The sequence below is a fragment of the Odontesthes bonariensis genome, chromosome 2 (genome assembly GCF_027942865.1).
Source record: "Odontesthes bonariensis isolate fOdoBon6 chromosome 2, fOdoBon6.hap1, whole genome shotgun sequence".
Classification (NCBI taxonomy): domain Eukaryota; kingdom Metazoa; phylum Chordata; class Actinopteri; order Atheriniformes; family Atherinopsidae; genus Odontesthes; species Odontesthes bonariensis.
This window is the reverse complement of record NC_134507.1, coordinates 15,015,913-15,034,205: the sequence shown is the minus strand read 5'-3', so window position 1 is coordinate 15,034,205 and position 18,293 is coordinate 15,015,913. Positions and strand designations below refer to the sequence as shown.

Genomic DNA, 18,293 nt, shown 5'->3' with positions numbered 1-18,293 from the left:
CAACAACAATAAGAGTCCTTGTTGTCTTTGTGAGAAGCAGCTGTTTTACTCAACAAACACCATCAAAGTGAGGCAGAAAGTGTTGGGCCGTTTCAGACTGCCAACTATTCAACAGACTTGTCAACAGTTCCCTCACCAGAAGTATGTTAAAATGTTGCCTTGCTGTTCTTGTTCTTGGGGTGGGGTAGGAATTATTTCCTATAAGTTGCATTTCATTTTAGGAGTCATTGAGAAAAGAGTGTTAAGCAGTATGCAGACCAGCAGAAAAAAGCATCAAGCTGCATAAATGCTTTCAATCTCCAAACTCATTTGCTTTTGTAGACAGTTACCTGTTTATTCTCATATTAGGTCTTACATAGACATTAGGTACTTTGTATCAAGAATGTGGAAATGTTAAGTCAGCACAATTTTCTTTAGAACAGATTAATTAGATTGACATTTTAATTTACCACACAGCGCTTGCGGGTGATCGGCAAAAAAATTTAAGGGCTGCGGAGCACGTGTGAAAAGGGCTTAAGTCCTATATTTGTGGTTTACTTCATTACATTTGTCCCTCTGAGGCACCATGTGTATCTTTTTAGCAAAGTTGTGTTTAAAGCCATATTCGTTTTAGGTACATCTCTAATGAGAACCATCTTTTAAATAACTAGTATGATTAGATTACTTGTGTTCATGTACACAGCGAAAAGGTTTGGCTCCAGAATTAAGCCCTGCAGCACAACACTAGAGTTTCACACATGGAGGCCTTTTATACTGTAACACAGACAAGTATCCTCAGACAAAGGAACTCTGTCAGAACATGACTACATATAAAATTACATGACCTTCTATTTTACGTGTGTTTGGCTGAATTTCTAACGTGTTATATTATCCTTCTTACTGTACCTGTCAGCTCACAATTATCAACCGTGAGTACGTATAATCTCGGTGTGACAAACTCTTGATTGCTCTATGGTGTACTTTTCTTCTTTTACTCCTTCCACATGGCCTGCACACATTCAGAAGTGTGGGCTTCTCCTTGATCGAAAGAATAGTGTTTAAATCATGGATGGACAGAACATGCAATTCCATGTGTTCGCAATATGCCCTGAGACAAGTGCCAGCAACCTGCAAACGAATGTCATTTTAATAGCCTGATGCATGGGAAATGTTTGAAAGCCGCCCTTCCTCTCCTAAGATTGTTTGGCATGACATCTAACCTCCACATTTTCCCTCAGAACTCTAGAAAACATACGTTTTGTGTCAGATTTCAAATCATGGCACTGTGCTCCTGACTGCTTTGAGCCAGTTTGGTACCAATGGGACGGATCTGTAACTGGAATTCCGGTACCTCTTTAAAATGTGTGTGTGTGCACAGAGACACTCCTTATATGTAAAACTTCTATGAGCCCTGATGAAGTTGTTATTCTGAGGGAAAACATACCACCTTCATTACCATTGAGACACATTTTATTTCCTTAATTTGCCTCACAGGTTGTCATCCATTATTTATGACTTTGTGATGTGTGTGCACCTTTGTGTGTCCATCTGTGTATTTATTGTGTGTAAAGTTTGTTCTAGAAATAGGGCTAGCATGAGGCTAGGAAGCTGTAACCACTGTTTAGAGAAGTGATTTGACCTGGTGTTTAAGAATGTTACACTAATGTTTCTTCTCTCAACAACTTGCACTGGAATTTAACACACTCATTAGTATCACACAAATGTTTGGAGCATTTTTGCATGTGCGTGTAGGTGTGTGTGTGTGTGCTCCAGGAAAGTGTCTCCTTTTCATAGTGAGAGAAAAGTCTTTGAAAGAGCTGAGCAGTCATCATCAGTAAGCATCAAAGGAGTTCAGCAAAGTTTTAGCATGGACACCTTCGCAAAATTCTTTGAAACCGCACGTTTTCATGTATACTTCCAAACAAAATATTTTCGGTTCTTTCTCTTTTGTCTGATTCAAAGTAATTGACGTCCAGGGACCCTTCTCTCTCCGATTTATTCACAATGCTTTTTTTTTTCCAACATTACTTTCAAATTATACTAATTTGTATCAGCAAATGTGCTTCTCAGGAAACATGATGGTGTGCAGTAGCTGGGTTTCCATTCAAAGGCTAAGCAAATCATGAGTGATCTTTAGAAAAGTGCAAAAAATATAGAAAAAAAGTTCATAGATTTTTCTATAGAATGTTCCAAAGTGAATAAACTAGTCTGTATAATGCTACCAGAGGGTGGTGGTATAGACGACATTGCTAGCGGTTGTAATTCAATCGAAGAAGAAGTTGTCGTCACCGAAAAATACAGGTCTGTTCAAAAGTGTTACCTCTTTTTCTTAATCTCATTGGGGCGTCATGGGTCCAAAGAAAGATGGAAAGTGCTTCAGATACTTTTTCTAACGCAACCTCATCACATTGTTACACATGGGTTATCTCATATGTCATATTGGTATAAGAGATGATAAAGAATAAGATCAGTTATCATTCACTATCAAGATTCATAATCAGAAAAAAAGAAAGAAAAAGTCACAAAGATTAAGAGATATTGTTAGCACAGACTGCTCACTCTCGCTCTCCTGTTTTCATATTTACCCCCACAAATCAAAGTTAGTACAACTGGCCGAAAATAATCAAGGGTCACTTTAAAAAAATTGCGGCTGCATGGAATTGTGGGACCTTGTTTAATGATGGTTCGGTGTTTCCTGTGCTAAATAAATGAAGCAGTGGGGCTCATGTCTCTTAGTATCTTGAACAGCACCTATCATGGCGACTACTTAGATACTTCTAGGTCATTCACTCTGGAAGGTTCATTTGGACCGTAAAGCTCTTACCCCAAGGAGGCCAAAAAAAACTAATACTGCAGTGGACATCCACTAGACGGTAAATAGAGAGAGCTTTCTGGTAATATCTGGGATATTGAAACATATCAGGGAAGATTAATGGACTGCACTCTTGTTGGCCTTTACACTACAAGCCACATTCACTCACACACTCATACAGCACATGTCGGTTTATACAGTTTTACAGACTACGCAGGTTTTTTTTTTCTTTATCCTTCACATTCATACTCCAATGGTACGGATTGGTAGGCAACGTGGGGTTCAGTGTCTCGCCCAAAGACGCTTCGACATGTGGCCATGAAATCCTATATATATATATATATGTGTGTGTGTGTGTGTGTGTGTGTGTGTGTGTGTGTGTACAATTTTAGTGTGTCAACCCCCCATGTACTTCTGTAAACTTTATAAAAGGTTGCTTGCCTAATAGTTTGGCATGTCTCTCATCTGGCCACTTGTGAATTTCTCTTTAATTCTGCTTTTTTTTTACTCGGAGCATATGGCTGGTTGGATTGCGTTGGACCTTGTCAGAGGCCATCTATCACTCCATGGTGTCCTGCTGAGTTGGAGATTCACAGCACAGCCCGCAGTCCTCAAAATGAGAAAACAAGAGCACAGTTGAACAAAGTGAGATTGAGAGAGTTTAGAAGGAATGGGGGAATGGAAAGAATGAGAAATGAAATAACAGCAGCAGACAAAAGAAAAAAAAAAGAGGACAGGGGGTAAAATGAGCAAAGAAAGAACAAAACTTAAAACATTTTCCCCTCACAAGATACAAACAAAGAGTGTTTTCATTTTCTCTATGAGCTTGTCTTTTACTGTGTCAGCCAGCCCTGGCCGTCCAGATCCCTCAACCCAGCCAACACCTGTTGTGTAAAACTGCGCCTACAAGGTTGAGCAAACCTATAAGTGCTCATGGATCAGTAGCTTCACAAGTGCTAGACTCCTCAACAGCTTCGGAGCATAAATAACATCTTCAAGAATCTCTTGAAAAAAAATCTCCAACAGAAATGGTGTTTCCAAAAACTTTTCACAACCCACTAACTTGCGTCAATGTTTGGTTACCTCTGACACATACATGGAGAACGGAACAGTGCATGTTCCATATTATTTCTGTGGCACGAAAAGCGCAATTTCTGGTCTGGTTTTATCTGTGGGATTCTATCTTTTGAAGTTGTTTTTCTACATGAGAACAAAAGACAAACATAATAATTGAGAAAACATGTCCTTAACTTGTTGAAGGGTTGAGAAAGAAAGCCCTACCTGGTGGAGGGGGATGGCTGCTGGCTGTCCCCGACCTCTGACCCTCACGTGAAATGAGAACATCTACGTGTCTCGGAGGGGATATGTGAAGAAGCTACTTCCTAAATACTTCTTGTGTGGAAAATTGTGTCTGAGGTGCCTAGAAAACATCTGGCTTGTTGCTTGTGATAAAAAAAAATAAAAAAAAAGATAAATGAATAAACTTAAAGATGAAAAAAAGAGAGTGAAATTTAATTTATGAAAATGAGCTCATTACTTCCCGAGAAACATCATTATGGCCTCTTGAAATGACCCAAAATGATTACAAATATTTATTCAGTGCTTTAAGACAGAATTTTAGGGAATTGTAGATTGATGCCTGATGGGAAAGAAAATGGCCTAAGTAGTGGTAATTTGTATGTTTTATTTTTTCACAAGCCTGAGCAAAAGTAAAGGGAAAGCATATTTTTCCTCCACTATAACTGTATATATATATATATATATATATGCATATGTGTGTGTGTGTGTGTGTGTGTGTGTGTGTGTGTTTCTTAATGTGAGAAGGAAGTTATTCGATTTTTAAGTTGAATCAACATGTCCCGACACACATGCTTCTTTGGCATTTGTTAATTTGTTACAGAACTGTAATGTTTCAAAACTTCTTCTCAATGTAGTCACTCACACTGCCCTCGAGTGCATTGTAATGATAACAAAAATGCAATTTTTTACTTCAACAGCTTCATTTTGGCAGGTTTCAAACTGAACGGACTGACAAAATCAAGGCTGCTCTCCATAATTATCTTATGGAGCAGATTCTGGGTTGAAAAATACCTCAAATGTGTTATTTCTCTAACACAACCACTAGTTTTTTTGGCTTTATTTTTTTTTTTTTCTCTTCAGCTCGGCGCACTTTTAGTTGAAAAGCTGAAATTCTCAGAAGAAAATAGGTATGCTAAGTTCTTGTTGGAAGCTGAGCGATCTCATCACAAAATGTCCTGGCCGGTGCATTTCGTCGAAAAAGACGCTACATGTGAATGTGTTCCCATTCTCCTGACATTCAACATGAATATGCAGCGCCATGCACAACCATAGGGGAAACACGTCACTAATTGTTGAGGAAAGCAGCATAAGGAGATACTTAAGGTCAATTAACATGTAAGCCTTATCAGTAAACCTCTAATGCATCTGAGAATAAAAACCCAGGCAAGGACCTAATACACTGTTTTCTACAAACTGCAACCCCACAGGTACCCAGCTAGCTTCCAAAACAATGATTCACATTCACTATGGACTTTGTCAAATAAACAGCCAAATAACAAACAACTCCAGTATCCAAACAACATATTCCAGAGTTCCAGGAAACAGTTGAAAATGCAAAGTTTTACAAGGAAACTGACTTCATAGCAGAACTGTCTCCTGTTTTTTTTTTTTTTTCTTCTTCTTCTTCGTGTCTGTCATGTTGTGAAAGATACTGATTACTGAACAGCTTTAGGTGCAGTTTGGCTTTTTGTTTACATTTGTTTTGAGTTGAAAGATGTTGTAAACTGTAGTGAGAGAAGCATGATGGACTGTGGGTTTTGGTCAGATAGAGCTTTGATTCTTTAAGTCGGTGCCCACTCTCTGCACGCCCTGGATTTATGTTTGTTTGTAAGGTTTAAAAAACATGTTTGAAAGTTGGACAAGCACATATGGAAGCCACTTAAAGCTTGGCTGCGTGGATAGTAACTCATTTTTTATCCAGGTAGCCGTTTGGCTACAACTTGAGATCACTCTATTCTTGAACATTTATTAGCTCATTAGAGTCGTAATGGATTCCTAATATTTGATGTGTAATCAAACAGTGTTCTTTATCACAGGCAAGTGTTTGTTTTTGTTTCAGTTTTTGTCCGTTGTCGCACACATCCAGTAATTTGTACCTTGGGTCTTCATTTGCAGATTTTAGTTGCTGATGGATGGTTACAGGATGAGAGAAAATATGTAAACTATTTCATATCTTTATTTAAACAGGGTTGTGTATTTGAAACACTTTCAATTTACGTCTGAACCGTAGCATACAACTGTTTATGTGCTGTAAAGAAATAAAGATGGGTGGAAAGAAAATGGTCTGGCACACGTAGATGGTCTCTTCAGCAGACTGCGGCACCATCTGCTCTTCCTGCAGTGACTCAGATTGCACAGTGCGAATCCCAGTTTTTTGGTAATCTAATCCCTGATGATCTTTGGGAGGCTGAATAGATTACATCTTGATTTGGTAACCTCTCCATGCGGTCCAACTCAAAATAGCTCCAACTCAGGCAGACTGCATGGAAGGTTGTAGGTAAAAGACCTCATATATTTCTACAGTGTAAATGCTGTATGTTGAGGAAACCCATGAGTCCATGTGCACAGTGAACTTCAGACAACGCTGTCAAGGAAGAAAATGAAGAATGCTGCAGTGTTGTTGAGTCCTCGCCTGGGATTGCTAGACAAATGTGAACTGGTCTGAAAGCTCTCAGTTCAGTTTTAATTTCCAAGGGGTGTAATTTATCCAACGGGAACAAAATCACTCTGGACACAGCTAGACAGACCTACTGCCAATGAAACATGTGACGCAACACTGAGAAACAGGGGTAGGATGGGTGGGCAGTCACATTTGGAGCAAATGAAACATAATTTCTCAGGTTTGCCTGGATCCCCATCTAATTCGATCTCTGGTTCAGTTAAATAGTTTGACTGATGGTGCATGAAGTGGGTATGGAACCTGTAAGAAAAGCATCAGAGAACATTCATATCTGTCTATTTTCCAGTTACACCTCTTTTCATTTTCTCTGTACCATAAGTTTTATCTCTTCACCTTTATGGTTTGGTTTTCCTCTTTCTTTTCTTACAGTATTTTTAAATCAGTATTTCTATTTATTTGGGAAGTTGTATGTGGATTCAGCATGAGTGGACACAGTCTTTACGTTTCAACGATGTTAGACAATATAATGAACCCTGAATCTTGAATGACTCGAGTGTTTCGCATTGAAGCAATTCACTTATAGCTACTTGGCATCAAAGCCTTTTTTTTCTGTGGCTTTTTAATTTTGAATGAACCTCGGTCTGTGGGATAGCGCCATGTTATTGAAAGAATTTTATGAGTCTATAAGTGTGTAATGAAATTCGTCTCGGTCAAAGGAGTGAGGCATGAAAAAGAAAAGTGGAATTGAATTTTTTGGTGGTATTTTCCTCAGACTTGCATTCCCTTAGGGAGTGTACAAGACTGCTTGCAGTGGCCCAGGCAAGAAGAGGCCAAGTGAAATCTTTCTCTGAGGTTTTGAACCTTTGCTGTGAATAGCAGGAGCCGACACCTCTAAACAGGAGCAGATGTTTGACTGGCTTTGGTTCGGCCTGGTCCTTCCCTTGGCAGAAGGGAACCCAGGTTTGATTGAGCCAGTATGCCACACTCATAACACTAATAACCTGGCCCTGCATACTTGGTCTGTCTGGTGTACTGCCTTTAAAATCCTTGAATGTAGGTCCAGAGAAGACATGGGCACAGAATAGAGCCAGTACACACCCACTGACATTAGCAGCTCAGCACCTCACTGATCTCTGCAGTTGAAACTGCTGTGATGCCCAGTAATTATCACCTGCTTTTTATACAGATTCGCCATCATTTGCACACCATTTACATGGTGAGCTTTTAATTGTCATTCATTATGCTTATTACCTACTTGCACCGCGTTTTCTAAGTTACTCTTTGGAAATTGAGAGTTTCAAAATGACAGTGAATCAAAACTCAAATGTGATATCATAAAAAGGTTTATTGCGTTTATATTCTTGTGAGTCAAGTGTCTTGTTGAACAACATTTAACAAGAATGTAAAACTCACAGAGATGTGAGATCAGTGTAAACATTTTAAATAACCTTCTGGATTCCTGTGATTTTTGCATATTACATATTTGTTTTAAGCATTTGGAGCATAGCTCCAGTCTTTGAGAGTAGACATTGAGTTTAATGTGGGACACGTTTCTTCTAAAACCCCTCTGGAGGTTCTAATCTGGCCGGCATGAAAAAGTTTTGAAACTCTAAACATCTTACTTGCACTAGATGTGAACATGTTTCTCATCATATGTTCAGATCTAGCAATGTGAACAATGTGATGGGTTGGGGGGGTGGGGTGGTTGTCTTAGATTATTAGGTGCTATATGCCTTTAATGTTAGATGCTGTATGGCCTGTATCTTTCTAAAGTTGATGGTGTGTTTTGTTCTTATACGGTTTTGAGGCTCTTTGCTTTAGCAGAAAAGATGATCTACTGTTGTTGTGTTTGTGTGGGTCTCGCACGCTGGGAGTTTTTCTTTATTTCCTTTACGACACCTACCCAATGACCACGCATTACAAACTCTGTTGTTGTGGGGTATGTGCCCTATGAGTTGGTGTTAGGGATTTGATTTATCACGATCCACAAGCTGCCAACATTATACCAAACCCGTAGGACTAGTTGCTGTGACACTTCAGATTCGCTGAAGCATGCACTTTCACTGTTCCCGATTGATTCCCCCAACACACACATGTACACACACTATTGTTTACTCCGTTCAAAGACTTGCTAAATGTCCATATTCAGCTTCAAGGCTGCAGGTACTTTATTTACTCAAATAGTTTGAATTTAGACCACGCTATATGCATAATCAGTTTTCTTCACAAATCAAACGAGTGTTGGTGTTTACGTTTACCTCGTGGGGAAAATTCACATCGTATCTTTCTGCCTTCGGTTTAGATTGGGCCAAACAAATTCATAAAACATCCGTCGTGGTCCTTATCTATAGTGATATAGTATAGTGACTGAAATGTCAAAATTGTATTTCTCATTACGACAATGTCATAATGGTCACAGCTGGTTTCTAGTGGATGCCATGCTGTCTAGATTGTGCAAATTAGATCAACAAATTAAAATGAATACAAAAGTGTTTACTCTGATGGATGAGCCCACAGAAACAATTTGACAGATCAATGTATTTTTGAGGTTTCCTTCAGTGGGTGTTAATGAAATTGTATTTATTTGTAAAACGATAAAAATGTGATTGTGATTGATTCCAAACATTTTAGCGTACGATATGGTTTTTGCACGAGTTGAAAGCATGACCACAAGTGTTAAAGCGCCAAAGCGGAGCGCCATTTTTCTAAACCCCATAAATCCAATGTCTAAACAGACTAATTGACCAAAACATTAATAATGAAACATAACAAATTCTCACTTGCACGAAAGTCTCGGCCAGCTTGTCTTTTATATCGCTGAAAAGTACAAATGGAGGGGGAAAATATGCTATCAAATGTAGTTCCGAGATGACTTTCAGACAAGATCAGGAAACTCAGCAGCGGCGCAAGACTGATGAGAAGAAGGTTTGAGACTTTGGGAGGTATTTGTTAAAATGAATGGTAGGAAAAAAGTCCCGTTCTCTTTCTCCATAAACATCTGGCAGAGATATCCATCACAGTTTGTCATAACGGGTTGCTGCAAAAACTCAAATGGGACCAACCATCATTTTGAAGGCGAACTGTGATATTTTTCTTTCCTTTAACATGAGCTCTGCTGCCGTGGGATGATGTCATTATTTCACTGCACCGAAATGACGCATGGACATCACTTAAAACGAAAAAAATGACCTTGGACAGTTTTTTTTTTCTTTTGAGGAAATGTAAATAAGCCAAAGCTTTTTCAAGTACTTGTTGCTCATACAGATGTTTCCAGAAAAATGTTATTCTTAAAGAGCAACATTACAAGACTTTTGACACAAGGAAATTTGGTCATTTTTCATCTTAAGGGACCCTGTATGAGAATTATTTTCCTTGCTTAAATTCACTACTAATGTGGGATCATATCTGTAAAGGTTTCATCCTCGAATAATTTTAAGACTTTACATAAAATCATAAATGACCCCATGATTCAATCAATTCTATCTAATTTGAATCATTATCAGTCATTAAATTGGCATTGCAAAATAGCAAAGTCAGTGTGGTCGGTACACTACTGTGCAGCGCAGTATTCCCGAAAAATATTTCGCAACCTTTTCCAGTGTTTTACATTATAAATGTGTGAATTTCTATAAATCTGTTGCAATGGAAGATGTTGATTCTGTAAGTGTTTAATCTGGCTCTACACGCTCAGCTGAAGACAGACCCTCTCTTTAACTGAAGCATAAGTAATTTGTGTGGATATAGTTTGAGAGTGGAGGATGATTGCTGTGATTATGGTGATTATTTCAGCAGTGAAAGGGAGTCTGGGATGCTGTGTGTTTGCATTGCTGCCCTGCTTTGGATCTGGTCTTCATAACCCTCATTCATCATACAGCCTGGGATCAAAGATACCCCTCTTAAACTGCAAATGTAGCAGATGTCCTTTAAACCCCAACAAATGTTTTGTTTGCCCTTGATTTGCCAGTCCTATTATTTTTCTAACAAGATTCATGTCAAGGTGTTAAAAGAGCTATTTGTTAGGAACTCAAGCAATCAGTGATCTGCGCCCTGTTTGTAGTAATAGGCAGGTGTTCTGTGAGAAGAACTGCATGCATTGGTTTAAGTGCAAGCTCTTTGATGGTTCAAGGGTTGTACAGCCCCCGGGTAAATCTCCCCTCTTATTTTACCTTGTCTGTGAAGATGACTCATGTTTCTCTGCTATTACAAAGCATTCAGTACTCAATTACACCATCAGCAGAGGTGTGTGACGAGATGGATAACCAGATAAGAAGTGAAGCTTTACAACTGCCCTCTTCGGAGGCGACTGTTACTAATCTCTGGTTGTAAAAATGTCAGGTCTTTTAATGCTTAGCTTTCAAACTAGCAGAATTAGGGTCTGACAGTCGTGAATGTTTTGGGTGTTAAAACCATGTCGTGAAAACTAAAAGTAAAAGAGAAAAAAGTCTGTTCAACCCTCATCTGCCTAATTTCAGACTTGAGACTTAAGTTTATGTTTTAGAAAGCCAGCGGTATTTATTTTTTTTTTTTAGACAAACACCTCTCTCTTGTCGTCACAGCACGTTTAGCTGATAGCGACCTACTGAAAATGTAGAGTGAGTATGAGTAATAATTCTGCATTTACACTTGGAGGAATTCATTTTCCAGTTTCTCTGTTTTTACTATGATGTAGGATCCAGTGGATTTATGGAGTGACATAATTGGTATAATTATGATTCAATGACAGCTTCGAACCTTGACATTGATTCAGTTTACGCTAAAGCTATGTTAATTATTAATGTAACAATGAATCTGCAACAAACAACACATGAGCAGCGGAGAGGACTGCTTTTTGCTTTTTCAGCCTCTTGCAAATTTGATATTGTTGATGTAGATATTTGAGAGAGCAGCAGCCTACTGCTCTTAATGTTACTGCTTAAGTTGTAAGTTTTCAACAATAGTTTTTGTTTATTAAGTCAGTATTTAGGCCTTCACAGAAGTACTTTGGGGCAGAAGTACCCTTAAGCCTTTTCCCCTTGAGGGAGCAGCCAAGGTCTCCTCAAAACTGCCTGCTTGTTCCTGTGGTGGAACCCCCCTACGTGGCAACTGAGATCGTTCAGAAATAAGATGGCCCACTGAGGAGTTTTTTGTGTATCTGTGCCACGATCTTATCTTTGACTCATTTTTCCCCTTTAGGAGACTGGCAGGAGATTTTGAGACTATTGATTCCACTGGGTGAAGTTAATGTGAACATTCTGAATGATTCTCTTTTAAATTTTGTTAATGAGGTTAGATTGTGGGTGGCTGTTTTATTTTGGTTTTTTTTGCGCCATGCCATCCCAGCTGTCAGTCAAGTGTCTTTAACTGTCCACTCTCAGACTTCAATGCTAAAGGAGCAATTATAGTATTTCTCAAAATGCCTTGTTTCATTTTCTTTCAATAGTCAAATGATGATATCGGAGGAGTTTCAAGATGACTTAATCATTTTCTAACAAAGTAAAGGGTTGACCTTTGTGGTTATACTTGGTGTAATGGATGAATGTTTGAAGGATAAAATGGACTGCATTGTACAAAGGAGAACTTGTGGATGCATAAAGCACTGTGTAATTAAGACGTTTGTTTGCCTCAGACAAAGATGAATCTTCAGTTGGATTCAATAGTTACTAAACAGCCTGTCAGTTTGTAATAGAGCGATCCGTCCCACACAGATTTTGGCTCATGGTACCAGCTCCTAAATTTCCTCTCCCTTTGGTTGTGTTAGGTTGTGGTTTGTAGGTAGCTCCACAGTTCAAACAAAAAGAAGAGACATGGTGATGTTTCTCTCCTGGGAAAATAATACTTCCGCACACCTTGTTTCTTTACAAGCCAAGCACATTGAGGTCATTAGTATCGAAAAAGCGTACTTTTCCCATTAGGGAGTGATAGACAGCAACCATTGCCAAACAGATGTGAAAACCACTCACACCCCATACTCATTTCCCTCACACCCTGTTCCCCCAACAAATGGTTTGAGTTACATGGCCCAAAGCCTGTGAAAGACAGTTGATGTTATTTTGTCCACTTCTCTGTCTGTGATTTGTAGTCTGCTGCAGCCTGTTGCCTGGGCTGGAGCGCACATACACGCTCACATCAGCACAGAGTGGTTGCACTTTACATCAAGAACGATGTGTGTTAACATACCACTCATCTTACTCACCAGCCCTGTCGACTTGCTCTGCATCTCCTTACACAGGGTTTACGGAATGGGGCCACACGCAAATCTAGTCACAGCAAATTCACAGATTGAGGTAATCCCTCTCTCACATTCTGGTTTTCACACACACACACACACGTGTACCCACACCCACGTACACACACACACATGCAGACATACAACGGTCCCCCTCTACAAACAGAATTGAAAACAGGTGCCCACCACATATCTTGCATTCTTCCGCAATACAAAAGTGGTTTGACCTGAATGGTTTTGCTGGATTCGGAGCCACTCTGTATGAAAGAAGCGTCCATGTGGAGCTGTATGTGCGTGTGTGTGTATGTGTATGTGTGTGTGTACGAATGGGTGTGTGTGTGTAAACATGGAGGCTTTGGGCTCTGTGCAACATGCTGGTAGGGCAGCACAGATTCGCACTATATTGGAACCACATTTTTCCTTCTACGTAACCCTTCCATTCAGTGTCAAGTTAACGTCAGGATGAGTCGCAGATACACCATGCGAGCATAGAAAAACACTGCATTTAATCGCTCTCTGTGCAGCGACCGTAACACTATACCAGTCTGGCATACCGGTTATGGATGAGGGATCAAGCTGCATCGATAGCTGTTCTTGAACTTTTTTGACTATCTGCTGAAAGAACTGCAAATTGGAAATGCCAGTTCGGAGATGACCTTGTTTCAGTCACAGTGTCTAGCTCTGCAGCCACGAAGGAACTGGTTCAATGAAAAACATACGGCAGTAAGTTGCGGCGATGAACCGCTGAAGCTGGTGGAGAAAAGAGATTGAAACCATAAAGGAGGCACTGATGATAAATGCACTGCACTTGGGTTTTCCTGGCTAGTTTGTCGTTTTACTTACTAACCTTTCATGATGTCGTGGTGGTTGTCTGTAACTGCACGTGGTGTGTGTTATGCATAAATGTTGGATTGCTTTTCATCCATCTGGTAAAACCTTAAATACTGTCATCAACAATTGTCCCTGGCATGGTTAGAACAATTTGATTAATGAATGGTCTCAGAGTAGCCATTTCCACTGTGCTCTCCACCAAGCTCACAATGCAAATTTGGCATGTATGTTTTACAGCACACTTTATGGCGCTGTTATGTGAGTCGTTACAGCTGTTACAGCTGAAAATGAAAAGCATCTCTTATGCATGGGGACAGTGTAATGGACAAGATGTAATTTCACGCACATCTATTTTTGCTTCATAATCACGGTTTTTCATTTACAAAGTATGAAATCGCCTCATATTTGTGTATTGAGTTTCATACAGAGATCGCGCTCGTGAGTGCTGTGGACGTTAATGATGCATTTTTTTCAGAATTCTGGAAGTTAGAGTGCAGCATGTGTTTTTTTTTTCGGTTTGGAAAATCACAGTGTATCCGCAAACAGGAAAAAAGGCTCACAATTAATTTCTCTAAACAGCCTTCTTCCTTGTCTGCACATCTCTTGAGGATTGGGTTTTGATTTGGCTTTAGAAGCAAGCCAGAGCAGCGCACAAGTCTGTCTGTGTGCATGTGCATGTGCATGTGCACGCTTGTATGCTCCAGACTGACTTTGATGGGACTAAACATCCAAATTGACATTTTCCATGGCAGTATCTGGCTGTAAGTCGTAATGTTTTGTATTGAATGAGACCGGGAACAAAACAAAAAACGCTCCACTGGCTATTTATTCCTCCCGAGGCACGAATGATTAGGAATGTAGGAATATATTAGCAATTCAAAAATGTAATTTCGAAGTTCAAAACAAGAATTGTTTTAGCAAATCAGACGAATTTGAATGGGAAGGAGGAAAGTCTTTTGTTCTCTGCATAGCTGTAGGCAGGATTCCCTCTTCTCTCAAGCTTAAAAGGATATTAGTTAACTTTTTTAAATTCAACTCGTGCCCACAGCTGAATCAAAAGAAATCTAAAGAAAAAAATCATTGTTTTTGATTACAGCTGTAAGTAAAAACATTTACATTTACATTTTAGCTGGCGCATTTACAATTATTAATTTAACTTAGAGTTTTACAAAAACGAAATACAAATCAGATATGTTTCATACAAATGGTGAATAATGAAAAAGAACAAACTTCTGGGTGTGATGGGGGCACCTTATCTTGTTCATTACACTACCTCCGCCTTACTGAAACAACATCTTTTCGAGCTACTTTTCTTAACTTTTAATGCCACTTTCCACAATTTCCAGAAGCAGATCAGTCAGTCTCATGCTAAGAAACAGTGCTATGCAATTCCTAACTGAGGATTCAATAAAAGGGATTTTTGACGCTTGAAAGTGAAACTAATCACAATTACAAGCCACACTAGCAGAGACAGAAAATACACCTGTCTAATAATCGAGCAGTAACTCATCGAAGGTGTCGCCACTGAGACGAGCGCAGGTTCGTTGGAAATGTAAAGTGGCTATCTGTCTCACATGGGTGGTATGCAAACCAGCAAACACTGTTTGTGCGAGTGCATACAGACCCAGTGTATGTAGATGTATGTGCACCTCAGTGTTTTTAGGGAATCTGCAGAGCTGCAGAAATGAGGCATAGCGCTGACTGATGCTGCGGCCTCTCTGCTTCACAGAGCTGGCTTTTCTATCAGATAGACAGCTTGACAATATCCAGACCCCACTATTTCCGCTTCGCACAAACAACACACAAAGGCACGCCAACAGATGCACACACACAAACACACTGGTTTCTGGGTTTGCTTTGCTTGTTTCTGGCCATAATGTTTGGAAGATAAAAGGGAAGCTTGTAGCTTAGTGAATAAAGTCTGACCTTTTGCAAAGGCTTTCGTGGTGTGTGTAATTAAGAAAATGTGAGACCCATTTTAAGCTATATTGCAAAGTAAGACTTGTTTTGATGTATAAGAACAACAAACTGAATAAAGATGTGACTCAAAGATGTTATCATGCATCGCTGACATGGCACCATTTGAAGGCTGTAATTTCATGTAGGCATGAAGGATTTTTTACCTGTATGTCTGTTTAGAAAATAATAGAGGGTCATTGTTTGAAAGCAGCACATCCCTCTTCAGTCGCTGTTCTTATTGTGTGAAACAGAAACTGTAGTAAGTGCTCACTAGTGGTCTTAAGGGTATAAACTTTGATTAAGTGGGTGGACAGCTAAGAGAATTTAGAATTTTTTTATTGATTACCCAGAATATGACAGACTCCTGGCCATAGCTGCACTATAATATTTACCAGCGCCTCCTAGGAATTAATGATTGAATACAGTATCAAAACGGTCAACTGCCTGGGCTTTATTTGGTTTTAATTTCAGTCCAAATTTCTCAACAAATATTTGATCTCCTTTTCTGTTTGAGCAACAGTTTTTGAATCATCGATTCATTTTTTTTTCTCTCTGTGAAATGTCAAAGTTGGTCGAAAGATCCATGTTTCAGTGGCCTAGCCCAAAATGTTTACGTTTTGCTTTACCAAAACCCGAAGTAAAAAAATCCCAGAACATTCAATTTATTACTGTAATGGACAGGTGGAGAATCATTGAACAGTTAAGTCAGTTAATTCGTTTTCAAAATATGAGATAGTTTTCCTTCAATAAACCAGCTGATTAGTTATTTCAGCTGCTACTGATATGTATTACATTTGTCACTATTCGAAAACTCCCAAGTTTTCATGTTCTTCCACCAGTTCAGAGTGGAGGTGTGTTTTCAGTGCTGCTTGTTTGTCAGCAGGATGCTGCTAATCTAGATTATTCTATGTTTTTTTGATCTTGGTGGGGGACTGCTTTCTCTGAATGTCATTCTTGTTGATATTATAATAAAAAATAAGATCCACTTAATACTTATAAGGCACTACTAAACATTTTTTGCCGTCTTCATTGTTCTTCAAAATTAGAGACGCATAAAAAGAAACCTTTGTCTAGTCGACAAAAGAACTGTGCACAGACATTTCTCTAACTGTACACGCTGCTCTTGGACTTGCCAGCAGTATTTTCAGCAGCACGATGCATCTAATAATGCCTTGATAATGTGTGCAGGCCTACTCACTGTGTCTCGAGCAGTGAGGCTGGCTGCCTTCTGCTCAGATCTCAGGTGAGGAAAGGCCTGGAATCACTCATCCTGACAGCCACATCTGGCGCTACTTTCTCTGTCCTGCTGCCCTCAACTTTGCTCCTGCAAACAGACACCGGTCTGATTTAACCACAGAGGGAAGGAGTTACGGTAATAGCGGTTATGATAATAGCATTATTGGTGGTTATTAATGAGATGGAGAGCAGACAGTTTATTCAGGAGAAATATGCTTCTGAAGAGGGCTGTGTGCACTGAGACTATTGTTACTCCGAGTGTGTTTTTGTTTTCAGGCTTTGTCCTGCCGATAGCTGATTAATGCCAGGTGCAACTAGCAAGCTCTCTGTTCTCTCTTTTTACTCTTTGGATTATAAATAACCATCGCTCTGCTGGAAATAAAATCTGACCATAAATGCTGACAAAATTGCATCTGAGCCCAGGCGTGAATTAATAGGCATTGTTCAATATTCAAATATGTTCTTGTTTTAGGGTCAGACAGTTTTTTTTTTCTTTTTTGTGAAAAAAAACCTTTCAAATTTTACCAGCTTGACACAAATCCAGTAGAATAACCTCACATGCACCCAAGCCTTCTCTGCTTTTGTGTTCACTCTGTGTTGGGAGAAGGTATCATTTTGGCCAGCTCAGCTGGTCCCAAACATATCAGTAACCAGATCAATACAGTCCTCATCTGGTTCTTGTTGAACCTAGGAAGTAAGAGTCGCAGTTCAGGGTAATATTTACGTTAATGGAATGACTCCAAACAGATTAAATTTCAAAACAAAAGCCCAAGGTATCCATGAGCAACTTGAAGTCACACATTAAAATATAAACAAATGCTTTTGGAACTCTCACATATACCAACATCTGTGGTGGGCCCTTATAGCCCTTCCGGCTTGGGGAGAAGATTGTTTAATGGAGACAGCAGACATTAACGTGAGCGAGCAGTCAGCTGCAGAGCAGAAGAGTCCGGCACTTGATGCTTTGTGAGGCACAACACCACAGGAGTCCATGATGGGAAAATCAGCCTGTCTGGATTCTCACTGAATGTTGTTGAAGAAGAAACTCTGCTGTTGTAAACTAATGGAGACTCATGCACAAGAACAAGGTTTAACAACTTGTGAACAATTGGTTGCAATACACCTCGAGTGTTTTAACCCAAATCGCCTGATTCTAAGCAACTCTTCATGTTTAAGCCCTTGACTGTCCAACACATTTGGGAGCATATATGCTTAGATTTAACTGTACGAGTTTTGTTAGGCTTTTTTAGAACTGGGAACGCGTGTAATGCTTTAAGAAACTATCTTCGGCGTAGTGTAAAGTTAAATATGGCTTACTCCTACTTCTAAAAGGAGTATGTTGATTTGTTTCTATTTTCATTATTAATAACAGTGTATGAACTTAAAGCACGACTTTCTCAAAGCGCTCCACAGCATTTTTTTTTTTTTTCTGCTGCAAAGTACTTTGCAATGAATTAGTCACGGGCAGGTCAGTTACCTCTTGTCCTGTAGACTGACTGAGTCAATGACTGACTGCGACAGCAGCGACAAGGCTAAACTGCACGGAGGGAAACGTGAGACAGGACGGGCCA

The 18,293-nt window shown here is 39.5% G+C and overlaps 1 protein-coding gene across 1 annotated transcript in view; it reads left to right on the top strand.

Moving 5' to 3' along the window:
• hpse2 (heparanase 2) overlaps positions 1–18,293 on the top strand; it is a 55,087-nt gene that overhangs the window by 13,446 nt on the left and 23,348 nt on the right. The window lies entirely within an intron of this gene.